The sequence below is a fragment of the Cervus elaphus genome, chromosome 29 (genome assembly GCF_910594005.1).
Source record: "Cervus elaphus chromosome 29, mCerEla1.1, whole genome shotgun sequence".
Taxonomy (NCBI): Eukaryota; Metazoa; Chordata; class Mammalia; order Artiodactyla; family Cervidae; genus Cervus; species Cervus elaphus.
Genome location: NC_057843.1, coordinates 52,080,827 through 52,104,759, shown reverse-complemented (window position 1 = coordinate 52,104,759; position 23,933 = coordinate 52,080,827). Strand labels below are relative to the sequence as shown.

General features: G+C 44.1%; 1 long non-coding RNA gene across 2 annotated transcripts in view; it reads right to left on the bottom strand.

Moving 5' to 3' along the window:
* The window catches only part of LOC122686122, a 511,195-nt gene that overhangs the window by 460,590 nt on the left and 26,672 nt on the right, over positions 1 to 23,933 (bottom strand). For both annotated transcript variants that reach the window (XR_006338626.1, XR_006338627.1), the window contains exon 2: positions 2,516 to 2,623. This is a non-coding gene — a long non-coding RNA (uncharacterized LOC122686122). The remainder of the gene's footprint in view (positions 1 to 2,515; positions 2,624 to 23,933) is intronic.

The window sequence follows — 23,933 nt, the reverse complement described above, 5'->3', positions numbered from 1 at the left end:
AGGCAGGAGTCAACACATTTTTCTAAAAGGGCCTGATAGTAAATGTTTTTGGCTTTTGGGCCAGACAGTCTTTCAGAACCATCGATTCTGCTACTGCAGCATGAAAGTAGCTTTAGATGATTCATAAACAAGGGAACATGGCTGTAGTTCCAATAAAACTTTATTTACAAAAACAAGCCACAGCCAGATCTGGCCCTTGGGATGCTGACCTCTGACCCAGACCATGAACCCTGTGGGCACTTATGTTTTATTTAAAGTAGAAGAGAGGTTCTCATACTTGTAAAGATTCAGACATGAGCAGAATTTAACTACCTGAAATAATCACAGAACAACACAAGAAGTCACAGGTATGACACCGGGGACAAGGATTTCAATACACACATTAGTTCAGACACTGAAACCTCACTCGTTTGGGGCTGGCAAAGGAGACTAACCTCAATCCTCCCCGGGGGACACATTTCCAGTCCTCTTAATTAAGGCCATTCACAAATGGCTTGGAAAATGTTTGGGAAATGAAGCAGTTGGGAAAACCTATGAAATGGAACATTGGCTATTAGCGTCTGCTCCTCCCCACTTGCCCCACCCGTACCACCACCCCACAGGCGAACACACACGCTGGAAAATGAAAGCATGCACAAGCGCATTTTCAATGATTAATCTCACTGTTTCACTTTGAAATCTAAAAGGGAAAAAAATGGAAGCATTCCTATTCCCCGTTGAAAGTAATCACAGCTTTATATCCCTGGGTGTTTACATAAAGAGAGCTGTTTATTTAGAATCCTTGCTGATAAGAACACCACACGCTCACAACTTATTATATATTCCCTTTCCATTTTGTCTCTTTTTTTGGGGGGGGGGGAGAATTATGTATATTTTATGATAACCCAAAATGACTTATACATAAAAAATACAGACTTTAAAGATAAAAAGGATTAGTCGCAGGTAATGCATTTTCCATGAGTGGCTATAGGGCTCTCGGTTCCAAGAGGTACCGACTGCATACAAATGAATTGATAAAAGTCTGACGCCGTGGATGGGTAGCAAGGCTCATGCTTTGCTGGAGATGATTCTTAAAGTTACAATAAATCAGACAGACAGTGTCGGCCTTTGAGGATAAACCTGTGATGGCTTGTTGTGCCTCTCTGAATCGCCTCAGAGGCCCAGGGACTCAAAAGTGCCTAGATGTCACATTAAATCTACCGGGAGAAAGGAGCACTTCAAAGACGAACGCAATCAGATCTGATGGAAAATACATTTTCTGAAAGCTACTGACAAAAAAGTAATCTTTGATGTGGATGTTGAATAACAATTGATATTGTCTTCCCTGACATTTTTCATTATTGCCGTCTTATACAGCCTACTTCATGTATTAAAGCAATATTAACTGTTTGACAGGGACAAATCCTCCAACTATCACATAAGCAATTGTTTCTGAATTGTCCTAGCCCACTGCCTGTAAAACCTGTCCCAATAACCACTTTTAAATACGACAGTAGGCTCTTTCTCCTGACTAGCTAGACAGTGTCTGAGCTCCAGTGTAGTTCAGTGGAGTCTGGGGAATATTAAAAATGGTTAGGTGGTTATGAGGTGTCATTTGATTTTAAGGAAGGAGCAGGAGTGTTTTTTGAAGGTGAGTTTTAATGAGAGAGGTCTATAAAAGTTAGTCCTTATTTCTTCCCATCTTTGGTACATGTTTATATCGAATAGATGCCCACAAATCTCAGATCTGCTGCTCAGATCTTGTTGTTCAAAGCGTAAAGCAACGTACAAATGATCTTTGTTACTCATGCAATGAAATAAAGCAATCTCTGCCTGTGCAAGAACCTATAAATATACTGGAATTAAGTCCCTCAATATGCTTCTGAAAGAAATCCAAGCAGATCTGGGAGGCATACATGTCTCTTTTAAAATCCATGCTACCTCCCAGTGTTTGATGTCTTAACCTTCAACTGTAAATACATGTGATTTCATTGTAGTTATTTGTAAAGCCTAAAATCTCTAATTTTCTGATGACCTTGAGCTTCTTGAGAAATGGACAGGAGAAGTTCTGCAAAAGAGCTAGGATTTTTTTTTTTTTCATGAAATGGGGTTAATTGCACCGCAGAGCAGAAAATATAACACTAAAACCCCACAATTCAAAATCATAAAACCACAGTAACCTGTGTTGTGAACTCTCAAAAGTTATCATTTGTGGCTAAGATGCCCAGGGGATGTGATATATATTCTTCACTGACATCATCATTATTATTATTTACTCACCTTCCCTGGAGTTTCCAGCTTTCACACACCTTAACAATATTGGAGCTCACCTGCACTTTCACGGTGCAGTTTTTCTCAAACTCTCCGTGTGCACCGGGACTGGGGGTGGGGTGGAAAGCAGGGCACGGGGCTCAATATCTGAAATAAGGCCGGTCATGGTGGGGAAAACATGGACAAACCACTCCCCAAAAGTGGAGAGTTATAAGATAAAGCATTGCCACTCAGGAATGTTTGTGACCCTAGGCAAGTCACTTACCCATCTTTGCTCTCCATCAGGCGTCAGCAAGCTTTTTCTTCAAGGATCAGACAGTAAATAGTTGATACTTCGTGGGCCGTACTGCGTCACAAATCCTCAATTTCACGCCTACAGCACAAAAGCAGCCACTGCTGGTACATAAATGAATGGCATGGCTGTGTCCAAATAACCTTTAAATTAAAAAGCAAGCTAAGACCAGATCTGGCCAGTCCCTGCTTAGAATCCCCTTTCTGTAAAATGGATCCTAACAGACTGAGGTCTAAGACTCTTTACCACTGAACAGATTAAACTGGTTCACAAATGCAAGTGTTTCTCCCTTTGATGAGAAAAAGCGACAGGAAAAAACACACAACACAGTAAATATCTTCCAAGAGTCACTGGATGAATATATTTATCTTCCTAAATATATTAATAATAATAATAATATGCAATGATATAGTAACAATAAATATATTAAGGCTGTATCATTGCTTATTAACCCATTTGGTCAATTTTTTATGACTGTATATTTCAAGATATCATACAGGGACTTCTCTGGTGATGCAGTGGTTAAGTCTTCACTTTCCAGTGCAGAGGGCATGAGTTCAATCCCTGGTCGAGGAGCAAAGAGCCCACATGCCTCAAGGCCAGAAAAACCAAAACATAAAACAGAAGCTCTGACATAAATCACAGCAGGTTCCTCTATGACCTACCTCCCAGAGTAACGGAAATAAAGGCAAAAATAAACAAATGGGACCTAATTAAACTTAAAAGCTTTTGCACAGTGAAGGGAACTATAAGCCAGGTGAAAAGACAACCTTCAGAATGGGAGAAAATAATAGTAAATGAAGCTACTGACAAAGAATTAATCTCAAAAATATACAAGCAGCTCCTGCAGCTCAATTCCAGAAAAGTAAATGACCCAATCAAAAAATGGGCCAAAGAACTAAACAGACATTTCTCCAAAGAAGACATACAGACGGCTATCAAACACATGAAAAGATGCTCAATATCACTCATTATCAGAGAAATGCAAATCAAAACCACAATGAGGTACCATCTCATGCCGGTCAGAATGTCTGCTATCCAAAAGTCTACAAACAATAAATGCTGGAGAGGGTGTGGAGAAGAGGGAACCCTCTTACACTGTTGATGGGAATGCAAACTGGTACAGCCACTATGGGGAACAGTGGGGGGATTCCTTAAACAACTGGAAATAGAACTGCCATATGATCCAGCAATCCCACTTCTGGGCATACACACCGAGGAAACCAGATCTGAAAGAGACATGTGCACCCAGTGTTCATCGCATCACTGTTTATAATAGCCAGGACATGGAAGCAACCTAGATGTCCATTGGCAGACAAATGGATAAGAAAGCTGTGGTACATATATACAATGGATATTACTCAGCCATTAAAAAGAATGCATTTGAATCGGTTCTAATGAGGTAGATGAAACTGGAGCCTTTTTTACAGAGCGAAGTAAGTCAGAAAGAAAAGCACCAATACAGTATATTAACACATACATATGAAATTTAGAAAGATGGTAACGATGACCCTATATGTGAGACAGCAAAAGAGACACAGATATAAAGAACAGACTTTTGGACTCTGTGGGAGAAGGCGAGGGTGAGATGATTTGAGAGAATAGCATTGAAACATGTATATTATCATATGTGAAATAGATCTCTAGTCCAGGTTCAATGCATGAGGCAGGGTGCTCAGAGGTGGTGCACTGGGATGACCCTAAGAGATGGAATGGGGAGGGAAGGTCAGGATGGGGAACACACGTACACCCATGGCTGATCCATGTGACTGTATGTCAAAAACCACAACAATACTGTAAACTAATTAGCCTCCAATTAAAATTTTTTAAAAAGGAAGCAATATTGTAGCAAATTCAATAAAGACTTTAAAAATAGTCCACATCTAAAAATCTTAAAAAGAGAAAAAAAAAGGATTTAGCACAGCTTTGTCTCTTGAAGTTCTTTACAAATTCTCAAAACACATTATATAGTTTCTCATATGGTCACAGGAATAGAAGGCTGGTGAAGTGTATCAAAACTATTTAAGATGAGAAGCTTCCGGGTAGACAAAGAAACTTGCCCTCAGGCAGGCCTTCTCTGAATGTTTAAGTAGCCTTTCCTAATAACACACATGTAAGATAAATAAGTATACATGGTTTATTAGGGTACGACAAGGCCTGAAAAGGCTAGTGCCTCCCATACAGCCACATAAGAACCAAATCCATCAAGACCAGTAAGGCTATGCTGCAGCAACAAGAAACCAGGATTTCTCCAAGGTTTAAAAAGGCAACAAAGGTTATTTTCATTCTGTGCTGAACTTCTACCTTGGCTTGGCTAGACAGCTTTTTTTCTTGTAGGTATCCAGGCTTCTATGATCAAGAAGGCAAAAGAAAAGCAAGTGTGCAGAATTTCACCTGAGCTCTTAAAAGTGGTACACACTGAACTACCACTCACGTTTTCTTGGTCAAAGCAAGTCACAAAGCCAAGTCTGACCTCAATACAGTAAGGAAGTGAAACTCTTCGCTTGTATGCAACAACAGTGTCCACTGCAGAGACCAGGTCATTTTCTTGTGAAGTTCTGACTTGTCTGCTTCTGACACGTAACTTCATTGGAAACTCTCTAAACTGGAAAGATGTGGATCTGGGAAGGGCGCAGAAAGCGTCAAGGCTCATCAAGAAGACAAGAAAGGCACATGGGCTGAGGGTTCCATTCCAGGGCCCTGAGGCTCACGGGAGAGCATTGGCTCTGCCCCACATGGACGTGGCAGCTCCAGAAGGCTGCAGCCTCATAGCCCTGATGTCTCAGCGGGAACCTGCACTGTGCCCCCTTCATGAGCGAACAGAGCTGTCCGGATGGGCCTGATTCAAGAGTAAAATTCCGTAGAAGGGACAGAACATCAGAGATAAGACCCTGGATCCGCTGGCGGCCCCCATCAGATGCTCCGCCCCCGTGTCTTTCTGACCAGAATGTGGAAGCACAGCCCACTCAACCGGCCTGCGCAGTCCCTGGAACCTGAGGTCTGATGAGGCAAATAGAAGTCAAAAGTGAGATCGGCCCAGGGAGCCTGACTCCTCTGCATCTGAGTCTGGGGAAGGAGTCTTACAATTACACGAGTAGGAGAGTCCATTCTCTCCACTCTTGTTTTCTCTTTTGTTTGTTCATCAGCATCACGGCGTGAGCTGGCCTAAGGAATTTCCTCCCTTCCATCGAATCCACGCTATCAGGCTTTCACCCACCCCTGAGTGAGAATTTAATGAACTGTTAGGCAGCTGACTGGGAGCAGAGATGAGTTTTGCCACTTAAGCACTAAATGTACAGAACAAAGGCCTTGGGAAACAAAAAGGAGAGAGAGAGACCTCAAAAGCTTCCCAACAAGGGTAAGAGGCTCTGACTCCAGGTACCACTGGGGCTGGTCCTTCCCTGGCCCCTGAAAGTCACACACATGCCCTCATATTTCATCTGGCAGCCACCGGCAGCTGAGCCCAGCCCACATAACAGATTCAAATCGGACTGACACACAGACTCAGTGCAAAGACTGTGAGCATACCTTTCTTCCCAGCAATGTTGCTCTGCCGACTCTGACACCTCACCTGCCTTCCCAGACTCCATCACCACCACCAGCCACAGGGCGGGCATCCCCCAGAGCAGCGAAGCTTACACTTTAGAGTCTCTAAGGTCTGAATTCAACTTCTGTGCTACAAGCTGTGTGGCTTTCAGAAAATCACTTAACCTCTCTGTGCCTCAGGATTCACATCTATAAGAAGGAATAATAACCTCTTCACACGCCAGTCACTGGAGGGGAGGGGTGCCTAACACCTACTGACCACTACAGCGTAAAGCGTCACTGTCATTTGCCTCTAAACAGTCTGCCACATTTGCAGTTCTCATGCCTTCCAGACACAAGGAAGAGGATGGAATTAATCTTCCTTGAGCAACCATTATATACCAATAAATTAGTATATCTAACCTCACATATTTATGAATTTTATTTCATTTGAGGTCCATAAGAGCCGAGACACATCTGTGCCCATCTTACAGATAAAGAAAGTGAGGCTTGGGATAAGAAACACGTCCAAAGCCAATAGAAGGGAGATTTCAAGGCAATTCTGAAATGCCTACGACGTGTTGCTTTCCACCCCTTTCCTCCTTGAACCAAACTGAGCAAGACAACTGGTGTGGGTGGAAGAGAAGGGAGCTTGTTGACTGATGGATTCTTCTATGAGGAGGAGGGGGTGTGAAGGAGGGGCAGGAGGGCACCTCAAAACAGACTGTGGGGCCACAGTGCCATCTCGAGCCCTGGGGAAGGCGGCCGTCTCACCTCTTGATTCCACATGGATCTCTAGCTGTGTTATTTCACAGCAAGAAAAGGACAAGCCTATCCCTTCTGAACATCTGCCTCAAGTCCATCTCTGCCTCCACTGGGGGGCAGCCTCTCCAACTGCCGGCTGCACACTCCCGGAGACCCTCAGAGAAACTTCTGCCCCTTCTGACCTTCCTCCCCTCTGGAGGCACACTCCTGGATTTAACCAACATCCCCGAGTTTCAAAATAAAGCAACTCGACGAACTGGAACCTCTGTGAGATGTCCCCAGGGATGTGTGTGCTGTCAGGCTCGGCCGAATCTCCAGCAGTCAGAGCCTGTGAGCCAAGAGGTCTGGATTCTGGTCTGAACTGTCACAGGCTCCCTGGGGCAAGAATCCCACCCTCAAGCTTGAGAAGTCCCTTCCCCACTGTGCTCAGATGCCCTGTAAGGAGAAGAGCAGATGATCCAACGGCTCCTCCAACTCTAAACAGCAAGTTCCAAATCGAATCCCTTCCTTGATTAGTTGGTCCAAACATACCTCTTTAAGTCCTAGAAAATTCCCAAGTGGAATCCAGTATTGTCACTATCAGCGACCTCACTTTTTCCATGTCAGTTAATTGGACCAAATTTGACAGAGTAAAAATGACCAACCTTAACAGAGGAGAGAAACAGTCTGTCAGTTAATCTCAAATACCAAAATAATTGGAACTGAATCAATGCCACTGAGGTATGAAAAGATAGCAACCAAACGCCTCACTATATATAACAATATATAGCTCTTGTCCTGAGACTCCCATAAGCAGAAAACCAATAGAAGGGAGATTTTGTGCCAAACAGAGAGTGAGAAGATGTTTGTGAAAATGCTTAAAAACCACCAAGTATATACAGATGATCACCTAATGCATGGTGATAACAGGAACAGCTGAAGTGCTGGTGATACTTGTCCTCAGGCTGTGACTATCATTTTCCTTATGTTATGCAGGAAAGGTGTTAACTCAAATATTCTCTGTCGAAGGAGAAAAAGGGGAGACCTCTATGGGGCACCTACTCCACACCAGGCCCTGACAGGTGCTTACATACTTTGCCTCATGGAATCCTCACCCCTGCCCTATGGGGGAAGTGTCTCTGCTATAGATTAAACGTTTGTGTCCCCCAAAACTCCTAGGTTGAAATCCTAACTCCCAAGGTGATGGTATCAAGAGGTGGGGCACCTTTGGGAGGTGATAAGGTCATGAGGGTAGGGTCATCATGATGGGATCAGTGCCCTCATAGAAGAGATCTCACAGAGCTCACTTGATTTTTCTATCATGGGAGGTTACAGAGAAAAGATACCAGCTATGACCCAGGAATACGGCTCCCACCAGACATTGAATCTGCTGACACCCTGATCTTAAACTCCAGCCTTCATAAACGTGAAACATAAATTTCTGTTGTTCATAAATTATCACTCAGGCTCTAGTATTTTGTTATAGCAGCCCAAATGGATTAATATAACCTCTGTCCTTAGATTTCAGACCTAGAAACTCAACATTGTAGAGGTCACAAGGACTCTAAAGCTGCTCAACCAGGCAGAGGCAGACTTGAAGTTTAAGCCTCCAACTCCAAATATAAGTCTATCAGACCCTGTCTCCAGCCATGATGTCATGAAGAAAAGCAAATGCAGCAGAACAGTTTACATGTGTACGGTAGACTGATGGTTTTTGTCACCTAATATCCATTCACCACTCTTCCAGCTGAGCAGAAACCATACCCAGTGGGCATATTCAGCCCTGCTGTTTTCACTTCCCAGATTTGAGGGGTAGAAAATGATGATCCCACCTGGCCATCAGCACCCTGACCTCCACCACCCACAGGGCCAGCTCCAAGAACAGCTGAGTCCACCTGCTCAGATGAAACATGTCTGCTCTGCATGGCATTGGCTTCTAAAGCACACAGCTGTCCCCACATGGCAGCAAGGCTGGCCCCCAGCAGCTGCAAGCATGGATCCTGCCAGCCTAGCAATCCCATCAGATACTTCATTTTTCCCCTCAATCCCCACTTAAAAGTCCTAGGCTGATTTCAATTTATCTGCTTTGGACAGACATTCTCTTTAGAACCAATAAGGTTGCCAGACAAAACACAGGACTTTTGATCCTTTAAAGTGCAACTTCAGGTAAGTCATTTTTTAGCATGGCAATATTCAAGACATATTAAAAAATAATAACTTTTTTATCTGAAGTTCAACTTTACTTGGGCACCCTATTTTGTTTTCGTTTGTCGCTGCTTTGTTAATTCTGGCAACCCTAGGAACCAGTCATCGTGGCCAAGCAGGGTGGAACAATGAAGGCTGTGGCCAGAGCTGGGTTGCATGTCCACCCCACAGCACGTAAGGAGTGAGCAGTCAACCTCGTCCAAGCTACAGGAACAGAGATGGGGAGAAGGATGGTTTCCCAAAAGAAAACCAGGTGCCCCTCCCAGGAGAGAGGAAAAGGCTGCTTAACAGCCAGAAACAACAGATGAGCACAAGAACCAGAGAGACTGCCTCTAAGGAAGAGGAACATATGTTTTCAGTGGGGGCGAGGGGCCTGTGGGCCCACTAAGTGGGAGAATAAGAAGCCTGCACCAGCTCCTCCTCACCCTTCCAAGCCTGTGTTTTTACCCACACATATTTGCCAGATTGCTCTAAAGAAGCAACAGCTGTGGAAACTGACAGTTTACAGTTGTGATAAATCGCATTAGTAAAGTATTTCAAATAAGTCATATCTAACTAAAAAACAAGAAGTCATCTCTGAACAAATAAATTCCTCCTTCAGTGTACGGAGCCTTCAAGTGGCAGGTTTCGGCACTTACCCACCAGCTGTTGTTCTGCTTTCCTTCCTTTCGTGGGGGCAGGGGGACAGTGCATTCTTCCAGCTGGGGAAGACACTCACTCAGGACCCATGCAAAAACCAAAATCTGAAGCGAGGCATGTATTTCATTCCTTGGGGGGATTTCTTAATGACTTAGAGCCCAACTTGGTTTCAGATCCGCCTGTCATCCCTCTTGTGTGGCAGGAGAGAGGGCATGCAAGAGCCTCCTGTGCGGTCCGCCTGTCCAGCCCCATCTGCCAGGTGGCCAGGCCCCACAGGGATCTGCTCTCTTTCTCAAGCCAATTCATCTACATCTGTAACATTTTTAAAGAAACTCATGGATAGGTCTTCTCCAACACATTCTTTTTACTTCAGTTTAGAAAGTCATTCTCCTGCACAAAATGAATGGCCTGAAGACATCACTGAGCCTCTTTTTCTCCCAGGGTCAGGGCCAGCACAGCCTCCCCAGACCACAGGGGCCCAGGGCCCCACAATGGGCTTCAAGCCTTCACCTCCCCTCCAAGCCCCGCCCACCCCTATTCACCCCCTCCCCTCCTCCTGCAGAAATCACATCTCTTTCTCCAAAACAGTCTATCTACTTCAGCCTGATTTCCAGCAGATCCTTTACCCTGCCAGTTAAATTCAGGACTAATTAGGTGATTGCTTTCATTTATGGTGGCAGTCGGGGTGCAGGTGGGGAGGGGGATGAAATGGTTTTGCCCCTATTCTTGTTGGAAAAATAAATTACATCCATTGTCACTTTAGATCTTATTTTTCCCCCCAATCAAGCAAATTAGCAGCTTGGTTCATTTTCCCAGCATTCACTCCTGAACAGACGGCAGAGCCCTGGAATGTGGCTTAGAGTTGTGTGGTCACTGCAATTGTTTGGGGTTGTTTGTGCCAACAATGAGAAGAGCCGGCTGTCTCCCTGAAAGAGGAGTGGCACTTGGCTTGTTTAGGCCAAGGAGTTGCCATGAGCTAAGCCAGCCTGACTTCTGAGGAAGATGTACACCGCCATCTAGTGGAGGTGGGGGCTCACTGCAATGCACTCTTTGCTGGCTTTTCCTTCTGTCCGGGAAGGACCAGCAATGTTTTTTGTAGGTTCCTGAAACTGTGGTGTTGGAGAAGACTCTTGAGAGTCCCTTGGACTGCAAGGAGATCCAACCAGTCAATCCTAAAGGAGATAAATCCTGAATATTCATTGGAAGGGCTGATGCTGAAGCTGAAGCTCCAATACTTTGGCCACCTGATGCAAAGAACTGACTCACTGGAAAAGACCCTGATGCTGGAAAAGATTTAAGGCAGGAGAAGAAGGGGACGACAGATGAGATGGTTGGATGACATCATGGACTGGATGGACATGAGTTTGAGTAGACTCTGGGAGCTGGTGATAGGGAGGCCTGGCGTGCTACAGTCCATGGGGTCACAAAGAGTAGGACACGACTGAGCAACTAAAGTGAACTGAAAAAGGAATGATGCTTCTGAACTGTGATGTTGGAGAAGACGCTTGAGAGTCCCTTGGATTGCAAGGAGATCAAACCAGTCAATCCTAAAGGAAATCAATCCTGAATATTCATTGGAAGGACTGATGCTGAAGCTCCAATACTTTGGCCACCTGATGTGAAGAGCCATCATTAAAAAAGACCGTGATGCTGGGAAAGATCGAAGGCAGGAGGACAAGGGGACAACAGAGGATGAGATGGTCGGATGGCATCACTGACTCAATGGACATGAGTTTGAGCAGGCTCCAGGAGATGGTGAAGGACAGGGGAGCCTGGCGTGCTGCAGTCCATGGGGTCACAAAGAGTCAGAAACAATTGAGCGACTGAACAAAAACAAAGAGGTCTCTCTATATCACCAGGAGTGAAATATTTGCCTCAATGACTTAATGAAAGTGCAACCCCGTGCTTGCACAACATCTCTGTTGTGAGTAGCTGTTTTTCATCCCCGTGTTCAGGTCCAAGACAGGTTTGTCATTGTCTGAGCATTAGGTAGCTCTGAAGCTGGGGATCTCTCCCTTGTCCTAAGCAGTGTAGGGGGAGAGCATGGGCACTTGCAGACAACAGACTCCTTCTCTGCAGCCTCGCTATCAATCCATCTCACCCACAGCAAGTCCAATTCCAAAATGCAGCGGGCAGAGGTATTTGAAAGGTTGCTTGTTCATGCACGGGGATTGCCACTTCCCAATGGGAGCCAGAAACATATCCAGATCCTAAGACTCTTGCCAGTCTTGGTGTTGAGGAGCAGGTCCCACTCTCGGTGCTCTGACAACACACAAGTCGGCATCCTTTCCTTTTTCACTAAGTCTACCTATATGAAGAGCATATTGATCTCCCCTATTTTAACACAGGAGCCACAATTTTCTTGGATTTTGTGTACAGAGAGAGGGGAGACTAGGGATAAGAGAAAAAAATCCCACTATGAAAGGGTTTGGGGCCATGGTTGGCAACCTGGGGCAATTTTGCACCCGGGAGACATTTGAAAGTGCCTTGGGACATTTGGGATTGTCACAATTTAGGGGCTGCTAAAAATTCTTCCATGCACAGGACAGCCGCACCATAACAAAGAATTATCCAACCCCAAACGGCAGGAGTGCTGAGGCTGAGAAAGCCTGGTTCAGGCTCATAAAGACTGCCCTCCGGCAATGGAGTTAACACCGATTGTCCTCCAGTGAGCCACACAGCAGAGGCTGTGGGTAATTCATCCTCTCCCAAGTCAGTCTTTACCATCGTTTTTCTTCTTTTAGACTCTTCCATTTTAAACATAATTTAGCTGTCTCTTCCCCCGCGCCCCCCACCCCCTGCTCTGCTGGGAAGAGAAAGGATAGGGAAGGGGGGAGGGAAGGCGACAGAAAAGGAGGATTAGAGGCATGACCTGTTTCTCCTGGAGAAGCCGGGCACATTCCTCTCTCAGATGTGCTTTGTGAGCGAGCAGGGTACAATTAAAAGCACAATAATTTACTTGTTATTCAAGTCAGGCATTAGTCCGGGTAATGGCGTGCTTGGTGGAGAGATGGATTTCCTTGTTAGGAGCTAAGCGCAGGATTAGCTGAATTCTCCATGGAGAAATCTTGATTTGTTCAAGGTCTTTCATGTTTTCTACAGAGAAGGGATTATGTCTTCTTAAAGAGGGGCCTTGCTTAAAAAGCTACAAAGTATAAGAAAAGGATTTAGGGCAGAGGGGCCTGTGGTTAAGTAGCTGAGGGGTACAGGGAATTTTAGAGCAAAGGATTATTTAAAGCCATAAAGTTCAAAAAATAATTGGTTTAGCACTACTGGGTCAGTGCTGGCAAGTACACTGTAAAGGCAATTAAGCATGAGCTAATATTCATTTTACTTTGGCTAATTATTGCATGGATCCAGGAAAGAGAGGGGAAAGACAACATGCCCCCTCCCTGGCAATCAGGATGTTGTTTTTGGTTTCTTTGCCTTATAGGCATGCTTATTAGTTGGGGTGCCCAGAATCCAACCATCACAAGGGCCTTATTAGTTAAAACACAGGAAAATTGTTCTCTCAGGGCAGAACAGTGCATGCTTTGCTATCCCAGCAACCAAGCAGAAGCCACTATTAGTTTTAACTCCATCGATATTATTGGCCAGAGAGGACATGAAATACACAATCCTGACTTCACTGATGTACCAGCTAAGCCTGGGTCAGGGGCTCTCAACTGAGGAATCTTCAGCCATCTACCCCCCACCCCCACCCCTGAGGGACAACTGAAAATTTCAGGAGACATTTCTGCTTATCACAAGTGGGGAAGTGTTACTGGTATCTACTGGGTAGAGCCCAGGAATACTGTAGGAATATCTCCCAATGCCAAGGACAACCCCACAACAAAGATACAAAATGTCACCAGTGGCAAGGTAAGAGGTCCTGGCCTAGACAGAGGCGATTTCCTCTCTTTGAGCAGATGAATGTCTTCAGAATCTCTGCTTTCTCAAATACCTAGTTGACAAGTAATCACATGACCATATTTAACACTAACTAACACACATTTCTTCCTCCTTTTCTACACTGGGCATTCATTCTCCTAATTCAGGAAATCAAGTGATGCCAAGAAAAACTTGCCCTGGAAGAATGGCCCTTGGGGGCCAACCAGGACCCAAGTCTATGCCTGCCTTCTCCTTCCAGGATTCACAAACACACACACACACCTCCAACACACACCCAAGAGAGAAGAAAGCAAACTTCTCCGCAATCCTCTGGTTTGGAGTTTTAAGGACTTTTCTTCCCTTTTCTGAGATTACCGATTCCTCCCTGCATGAAACATGTACAGCGAAGTCATTTGTCCTGCAGCTTTAGAGGAGTTAAGAGTCCAAAGCTATGAAATATCCATTTCTCCCCGGTGAATGATGACTCACTCTGGGGGAGGTTCAGGCTCAGGACAGGACTGTCCACGGAGCTGGTTCAAGCTAAGGGGCTGTGAGTCAGGGCTGCTCTGAGGACCTCAACACTCGGGGAGAGACTCAGGGATGCACTGGCACAGTGGTAAAGAAACTGCTTGCCAACGAAGGAGGTGCAAGAAACACAGGTTCAATCCCTGGGTCAGGAAGATCCCCTGGAGTAAGAAATGGCAACCCACTCCAGTATTCTTGCCTGGAAAATCACATGGACAGAGAGCCTGTAGGGCTATAGTCCACAGGGTCTCAAAGAGTCAGACATAACTGAGCTAGCACAACCTCCTCTTACAGGAGGTGAGGAGGGCAGAGTGCTGCAGAAGGCAGGTGAGGGGGCCCCACTCAGACTAAACCCTATCCCTCACCCTGCAGGAGACAGAAAACCTCTCCCCTCGGGTCCCACCAGCCCTGCTCTCCCGGCATCTCTGCACCCTCCCCCAACTGGCTTTTCTGCTTTGTCCCTGCTCATCCAATCCACTCTCCATACGGCAGACAACGGTGATCCTGGTAAGTCCCAAGTCAGAGCGGGTGTCACTGCTAAGCTCAAAATCCTTCAGAGGCTTCCATCTGGTTCGCAATCAAAGAAAAGTATTCTCCCTCCCCTTCCGCACCTTTCCCTCTCTGCTTCACACACACACCCAGTTCCTCCCCTCCCCTCATGTCCTCCCAGGACATACTTGTCCCAGCTGTCCCTGGCTGTTCCGAGCAGCTCCCGCCCCACAGCCTTCCACCCTTGCTATTCACTCTGCCCAGAATCTTCTTTCTCTCCGAATCTATAGGGAATACCATGTTATTCAATTCCACAAAACCCATGTTCATGGACCCACTTGCCTCTGTTGCTTTTTTTTTTCATTTATTTTTATTAGTTGGAGGCTAATTACTTTACAATATTGTAGTGGTTTTTGTCATACATTGACATGAATCAGCCATGGATTTACATGTATTCCCCATCCCAATCCCCCCTCCCACCTCCCTCTCCACCCGATCCCTCTGGGTCTTCCCAGTGCACCAGCCCCGAGCACTTGTCTCATGCATCCAGTCTGGGCTGGTGATCTGTTTCACCCTGGATAATATACATGTTTCGATGCTGTTCTCTCGGAACATTCCACCCTTGCCTTCTCCCACAGAGTCCAAAATTCTGTTCTGTACATCTGTGTCTCTTTTTCTGTTTTGCATATAGGGTTATCATTTTTTAAGATACAGGAATGCTGAATGAGGAAAGTTCTCTGTTATTAACTAAAAAATAAAAAACTCTTTAAGCCATCAGGTTGTTATTTACAAGATGAAAATGGACAAGCATAGCACATTTCTAGCATTAGCGTTAAAATTTTCAGTGCTATCTTACATGAAAATAACATGAAGGAATACAGTTTTGTTTGAAATGAGGGACTCCCCAAACCTGCCTGATTCCTTATTATACTTTGACTTCTTGACCTACAAAGAGGCCTCCAAGACCCATCTTGGACCATCCAGGGGAGCCTAGCATTGAGCTAGATGACCACGGGCTCCCTTCTAGTCCAGTCAGATGTCACATGACTTTTTTCCTAGACTCTCACTGCTTTCAGAGTTTTTGAGAGTAGAGCCTATCACACATCTCCATTTCACCTTAGGAGAAGGGTGTAGGTGTAAGTCACTGATACTCGCTTTATGTACTACTAACAGACTGAGTGGCGGTATAATTTAAAAGAAAAATTAGGTTCCCTAGAAGTCAGGAACCCCAGCATCAGGCCCTTCAATGCTCAAATGACCTGAAAAATGAAAGGTCTCCAGACCTCTCAATTCTCATCTTCAAATGAGAAGACACACTGGACTACATCAATCGCTGTTTCCTCAAGTATGAAATATGGTGTGCGCACCACTGTGGAAATTAAGCAATAGGTAAAACAAAGTTAAATGCTTTTGTATTATGTATTGTATTATGTACATATCTACCAAGCATGGTAATATTTAAATAGCCTCGCAACTCTACATTATCTTAGCTATCATTGCTACATGAAGCCTAAAGTAGGTCACACACACACAAGCAAGACCCAATGCCAGTACATGAAGTCAAAGTATCACACCTTCCGGAATTGTCCCTTCCACAGAACTATCTAGAATTATTTACACCAATAAAATGGATACCTAGTGTGGATCCTCATATACCAAATTCCATGAGCTTTGCTAAAAAGACCTTAGCAGTACATCAAAGCATCATTTTTGATGAAATGTGAATAGGTTAAAATAATATTAATGTGTTAAGTGACTGACTGCAGTTTGAAAAATCCTACACTTGATTTCTCGGTTTCTTCCACTTCTAGCTGTCTTTGACATATCACATGCTTATACAAAGGCCAGCACGCGCTCTGCATGTCAGTCTTAACATGTAATGTGTAGCATATATGTGCCCCATTAAGGACAAACTTTCTAGTTCCAGATGGGGAATCTGGAGCAGGCTCTTTTTTCTCTAAATGAATGGGCCTTTACTCCAAGAACACAGACTTACCTTTATGGCTCTAAACACACACATACACAAAAGTCAAGTCACTTTCTGCCCCTCTGCTCTCAGTTCAGGCCCTGAAGGTGTTGCTTACAACCCAACACTTGGCCTGCGAGGAAGAGTCTCATCCACCTGACATCCCAGGCGCCAGAACTTTCAGTCACCTCCTTCTCCTGTTCTATGTCTGTGACAGAAAAGAACCACCAGAGCGATGCAGGAACTGGCTGGAAAGTTGAGAACAGGCCTCAAAGATGTAAGGCTGAAGATGACCCTAAAGAACAGATGGGATGTGGACAGTTAGCGTGGAAGCTGGGGAAAATTACAACTGGGCACGGAAGGAGCGGGGACTACGCATAGTGGACGGACCTGGAACACAGGGTTTGGACTGGGAAGTAGAGAAAGAGCCTGCCAGAGGGCAGGTGTGAGGGGTGGGGCAGAGAGATCTCCACAGCTGGCTAAAGCATCTAAGCGCCCCCCTGTGGCACTCACTCCAAAACATTTTCCAAAGCAAAAGGATTTCACTGTGAGGAAAGATATAAGTGCTGCTTTAAGAGTTTAACTGAACCAGAGTGACCTGGGGACCGAGATTCTTGTCTACTCTTACACACACTATCCTCCTGGGGGGAAAACTGCAACAGAAAATGGCACATTAGTCTGCGTGGGCTGCCATAATAGAATATGACAGGCTGGATGCTTAAACAATAGAAATTTACTTTACAGCAACTCTGGAATTCTGCAGTCTAAACTCGAGGTACCAGTAGAGTTGGTTTCTCCTGAGGCCTCTCTTCCTGGCTTGCAGACAGCTGCCTTCTCACTGGGTCCTTACATGGTTTTCCTCTTCTTATAAGGACACCAGTCCTATCTGCTTAAGGCCTCACCATTATGACTTTATTTAACCTTAATTACCTCCTTAAAGATCTGTTTCCTAATATAGACACTTTGGAAGTGAGGGCTTTAACATATGAATGGGGGGTTGGGCGGAGGGAGGCTCCAAGATGATACCATTAATTTCAAACAATTCAGTTCACAGTAAATGGTATGAACTTGGACCAAAATAGTCACAATGGAAATTCAATAGGAAAAGAGAGATATTGGAAGGACAAATAGAAGATATTTGTGAAGTGTAAAAAGGGACTCAAAGACAACCCAAGAACATGGCCGATAGGAGATGCCCCCCAGTACAGAGTCCCCTCGCAGGGTTTATATGCCATTGTCCTCTCCATCACTCTCCCCTGCAGGGTGACTCATGCACTTTGCAATGCAAAAGCACCCTGTCTTTATCAAATGAGAATTGTTAGGTTCAAGTATAAGGAGTTTTTAGGGTGGTGCAACAGACTATAACTAAGGAAAATAGGCTGATAGTAAATGAAGGGGATGTGGACTTCAGGGAAAAAAGACCATAATATTGAGCTCTGTGAGACAGGATAATATTCAGCTTCCCAAAGGAAGTAAGAGCTGACACATTCATTCAGCGACCCCAAAGCCAGTTTCAAAATCACACCTATGTGAGTTCGGCAAACCACTCTCAGAAGACAGGAAACGTTTTCCTTTTTTTTTTCACTTAACTCCCAAGGTGCCTAAGTCCAGTGTCACTGGCCAGACCATCACAACATCCCATCTGATCAGTAGTTGTGCAAGCTCTTAATCATTTTCATTAAAAGCTGTTCAGTCAAAAATCTGAGCATTGTTCACAAACTGGCTTAGATTACATTCCCCAGGAGCAGATTCGAAGATGAGGATTTGTGCATATACACAGTTCATTATATACATGCTCCCACAGAGACTGGTAAGGAGAGCGGGGGAGCAGGGTGGAGATGGGAGGAAGCCACACAAAGATGCAGGTACAGCAGGTCCCACAGAGGGCAGCTTCGCCTGGGTCCCTTGGGCCAATCTCAGCACTTCGAAGGCAAGTCGCCCCTCAGAGCTGAGGCCAAGGGACTGGGCTCTCCTACTCCCCCATCATCGGTTAAGGGCTGCACCAGAGTGATTTCCAGGCACCACAGGCAGGCTCCAAGCACTTCAGTCTCTCTGAGTGTTTGGACAAATTACAGTAGCCCAAGAGCAGTTTTCCTAAAAGAGTCCCAGGTAACTACAGTGGCAATGAAAGCACATCAAAGCCAGGGGGAACATAACAACTGTGAAAAAGAATTCAAGGGGATCTGACCAAGCACACACACTCTAATTTCACAATTCTACTAAAATATAGGAGAAGGGAAAAGCCATGGATGTGCACAAAGATTTAACCGAGTATGTCTGTCACCATGCTATTTAAAATGGGTGTGTCCCTTATCTTCGACCAAGGAGGCAAGAATATACAATGGAAAAAAGACAACCTCTTTAACAAGTGGTGCTGGGAAAACTGGTCAACCACTTGTAAAAGAATGAAACTAGAACAATTTCTAACACCATACACAAAAATAAACTCAAAAAGGATTAAAGATCTAAATGTCAGACCAGAAACTATAACACTCCTAGAGGAGAACATAGGCAAAACACTCTCCGACATAAATCACAGCAGGATCCTCTATGACCCACCTCCCAGAATATTGGAAATAAAAGCAAAAATAAACAAATGGGACCTAATGAAACTTAAAAGCTTTTGCACAACAAAGGAAACTATAAGCAAGGTGAAAAGACAGCCCTCAGATTGGGAGAAAATAATAGCAAACGAAGCAACAGACAAAGGATTAATCTCAAAAATATACAAGTAACTCCTGCAGCTCAATTCCAGAAAAGTAAATGACCCAATCAAAAAATGGGCCAAAGAACTAAACAGACATTTCTCCAAAGAAGACATACAGATGGCTAACAAACACATGAAAAGATGCTCCACATCACTCATTATCAGAGAAATGCAAATCAAAACCACAATGAGGTACCATTACACACCAGTCAGGATGGCTGCTAGCCAAAAGTCTACAAGCAATAAATGCTGGAGAGGGTGTGGAGAAAAGGGAACCTTCTTACACTGTTGGTGGGAATGCAAACTAGTACAGCCACTATGGAGAACAGTGTGGAGATTTCTTAAAAATCTGGAAATAGAACTGCCATATGACCCAGCAATCCCACTCCTGGGCATACACACCAAGGAAACCAGATCTGAAAGAGACACCTGTACCCCAATGTTCATCGCATCACTGTTTATAATAGCCAGGACATGGAAGCAACCTAGATGTCCATCAGCAGACGAATGGATAAGGAAGCTGTGGTACATATACACCATGGAATATTACTCAGCCATTAAAAAGAATTCATTTGAATCAGTTCTAATGAGATGGATGAAACTGGAGCCCATTATACAGAGTGAAGTAAGCCAGAACGATAAAGAACATTACAGTATACTAACACATAATATGGAATTTAGAAAGATGGTAACGATAACCCTATATGCAAAACAGAAAAAGAGACACAGATGTACAGAATAGACTTTTGGACTCTGTGGGAGAAGGTGAGGGTGGGATGTTTCGAGAGAACAGCATCGAAACATGTATATTATCAAGGGTGAAACAGATCACCAGCCCAGGTTGGATGCATGAGACAAGTGCTCGGGGCTGGTGCACTGGGAAGACCCAGAGGGATCAGGTGGAGAGGGAGGTGGGAGGGGGGATCGGGATGGGGAATATATGTAAATCCATGGCTGATTCATGTCAATGTATGGCAAAAACCACTACAATATTATAAAGTAATTAGCCTCCAACTAATAAAAATAAATGGGAAAAAAAATAAAATAAAATGGGTGTGTCACCGAGGATGCTTTTGGTTTCAAGTAACAGGAACCTCAACTCAAACTAGGCTCAGTAACACAGGGAGTCTGCAGGTTCACCTACTGAAAGGTTCAGAAGTAGTCTAAGTTTACACCATGATTCTATGTAGGCTCTGCTTCATTTTCTGCCAGTTCTCCCAACTCTGCCTTCCTCGAAGTACAAACTTAACTTGCCTTACATATGCCTTATTTTAAAAAAAAAGGGGGGGGGGTCCTCAGGTGGCACAGTGGTAAAGAATACTCCTGCCAATGCAAGAAATGCAAGAGACTCAAGTTCTATCCAGGGTTGGGAAGATCCCCTGGAAGAAGAAATGGCAATCTACTCCAGTATTCTTGCCTGGAAAATTTCATGGACAGAGGAGCCTGGTGGGCTACAGTCTATGGGGTTGCAAAGAGTGGAACACAACTGATCAACACACAACTGTTATGGGAGAGAGAGGTTTTTTTCCTCCTCTTTTCCAGGCATGAACACATAGAACATAGTATCAAGCTTCGTTCCAATGAAATTAACTTAGGTTCCTTGCATGCTCCTGAACCAATCACTATGGCAATGGTCATGAGGCCACCTTGGGTTAGTTTAAACCAAGCAGGGCTGATTTAGGGCACAGAGGGAGAAGGGAAATCCTACCTTGACCTCATACTTGATAGACAATGGACATGATGGAAGTTCTAAACAGCCATTAAAGCTTGGCAAACCAAAAGTGTTAAAGTGTTAGTTGCTCAGCTGCGCCCGGCTCTGCGACCCCATGGACTGTAGCCTGCTAGGCTCCTCTGTCCATGGAATTCTCCAGGAAAAAATATTGGAGTGGATAGCCATTCCCTTCTCTAGGGGATCTTCCTGACCCAGGGATCAAACTTGGCTCTTTCACATTGCAGGCAGATTATTTACCGTCTGAGCCACCAGGGCAAACTGAAGGTAATCTAACTATCTATAAATTGGGCATTGGTTTTACAATTTATCTTCATTTCAGTGAAAACCACCCATCCATTTAACACATGCAACAAAACAAAAAGAAGTTTAAAATGTGCTTTATATAGAAAGAGTAGGTTATAAAACTCTGGGAAAGACACACATCCATTCATTAACAGCCATTATCTCTATGTGGCAGCATTTTGTTTGGCTTTTTAAAGATTTTCATGTTAAATTTTTATTTATCTTCTACTCGTATCTTCCAAAAGTTTTATAATAAATGTTTTGCTTTGTGAAGAGAAAAATATCCATCCTATCACCTTCATGCTTTTTAAAGGGCTATATCTCATTTGCTTTTCCCATTAACCTTCCTAATAGATAATCTAGCATTGATCCTTTTTTTTTAATGAAAGAAATAGGTGCAGCAAAATTAAAGGACGTGCCCAAGTTCTTCCAGTTAAGATATTACAGGAGTTGATATTAAAATGAAAGGATCTTGGTTTCTATAGCAATTCTGTCTCAATTCTCCATATTCAGTGATGCATTTCTCCAAGCTGATAAGGAGGAATATTCACACTCTTGACACTCTTGCTCCAAAGAAAATCAGCACCGACAAAGGGACTTCTCCACTTGGAGCTCAACATTCCAAAGAAATGCCAGTCCCTTTCTTTTCCTCCCAAAATCAGTCTAGTGGACCCATCCCTGATGAACAGGGTTATTAGTGACACACAGTGAATGAGGTTCTCCTAGAAGTGTCCATTAGTCAGTGGTGCATGGCGAACTGTGGGGGCTGATCCTGTTGGACAGTAAGCCTGACTCCACTTCCACGGGCTATTTCATACTTCCTTTTTGAACTGTCAGTGCCAATGTGATGGAGGGTTGATCCAACTGTTGGAGAGCAGGAACTTCTCTCAGCTCACAGGACCAGAGATGGACTGGGTTGTTTTCCCAACCTTTCTATCAATGGTGGTGCCGAACCCTGCTCTGGGAAAATAATACTAAGAGAAAGATCAAAATAGCAAACTCATGTCCTTAGTGAACCACATCATGTGGGATTTAGATAAATAATTGTCATACCCGCACCCTCATTACCAGCACCAAACCTCTGGAAATCACTACAAATCATCCTGTTTTATCCTTCATGTATTTTCTATAAAACATCAGCTTAATTCTGAATTTGGACCATCATTTTAGACTAGCCAGGCCATTCGAAATCCTAAATTCTGAGGACTAATGAGAAACATAAGATCTTTTTAAAGCCTAATGTAAAACTTCAAACTCTGTGGCTTAAACATCAGCTGACTTCCCAGAGGACATTTCCCTGGTATATAGCTGCACTGCGAACTATGATATTTTCTTTATCTACGGCTACATCCAGAGTGGGGTTCACCCTCTTCTGAGTATGTGGGAAGACTACACCTCTGTTTCTTTTACCTTTGGGTCCTGTGACTAGTTCTGGCCAACTGGTTCTAAGGGACAGTGATATGTGTCATTAATGGGCCAAAGCACTTGACAGACAGCAAGACCCTCGACCTACGTTATCAACCTTGGAAGTATGTGTTGACATGGAGGGGCCATGAGATCAAAGCAGCCTTTACCACTGAGCCAACCCTTGGAAGAGTCTCCCAGACCCAGAGCCAATGTTAGGTAAATGAAAATAAAAGTATATTTTAAAGATACTTAAATCCTATGTTTATTTTTACAATAAAACAACTAGCACTTGGCTAATACACATCCCACTATTGGGTCAGACACAGTGCTGGGCACATCACATGCATTATCTCACTCTTCAAAGCGAACCGATAAGATGGATTCTATTATGATTCCACTTCACTGATGGAAAAACAGAAAAGTTTAGTAACTGACTGAAGATTACACAGCAACTAAGTGGCAAAACTGGATGAGACTCCAAAACGTACATTCATAACCACCACATTGCTAAAGGAGCCAAAGGTGAGCTCCTAATAGTGAACTGAGTCCAAAGAAATGGAGAAGGGAACAAGAGAGCCTTAATGGCTAGAACTGAGAATGGAATTTGAGGATTAAAAGAAAAGATGCTACCTTAGAAAAAGACCTAAGGCATCAACTCCAAAATAACATTTGGCAATGTAAGTACATCAGAATTGTCATGGGTTAACAGCCCCAGGTGGTGCTAGTGGTAAAGAACCTGTCTGCCAATGCAGAAGATGTAGGAGATCCAGGCTTGATCCCTGGGTGGGGAAAATCCCCAGGAGAGGGAAATGGCAACCCACTCCAGTATTCTTGCCTGGAGAACCCCATGGACAGTGAGGCTTGGCAGTCCATAGCATTACAAAGAGTCAGACGCGGCTGACGCGACTTAGCATGCATGCAAAAATCACAGATATAAACAGTCAACTGAATTACACGTGTATAAATAGAGCATATCACAATCAAGATGAGTATAGAGAAGTTTCACCTATTTTAAATGCTGAGAACAATGGCCTGTTTCCCTATCAGGTGGAACACTGGCCATTTTTCCTCAAAAAACACTTTACTTCCAATAACTACTCAGATGCCAGTCTTCATATAAAGCCAAGAAAAATTTTAGGAAGATAAATTCTATTAACCATTCATTTGTTTAGAATATAATCAGACTTGGCATTCCACTGGACAGTAAATCAAAGAACCCAAAGCAGTATCACTGAACCAGAGTAATTGTGGTACGCCTTAGATGCAGACACATACACTGCCACTTTTAAGAAACTTCAAG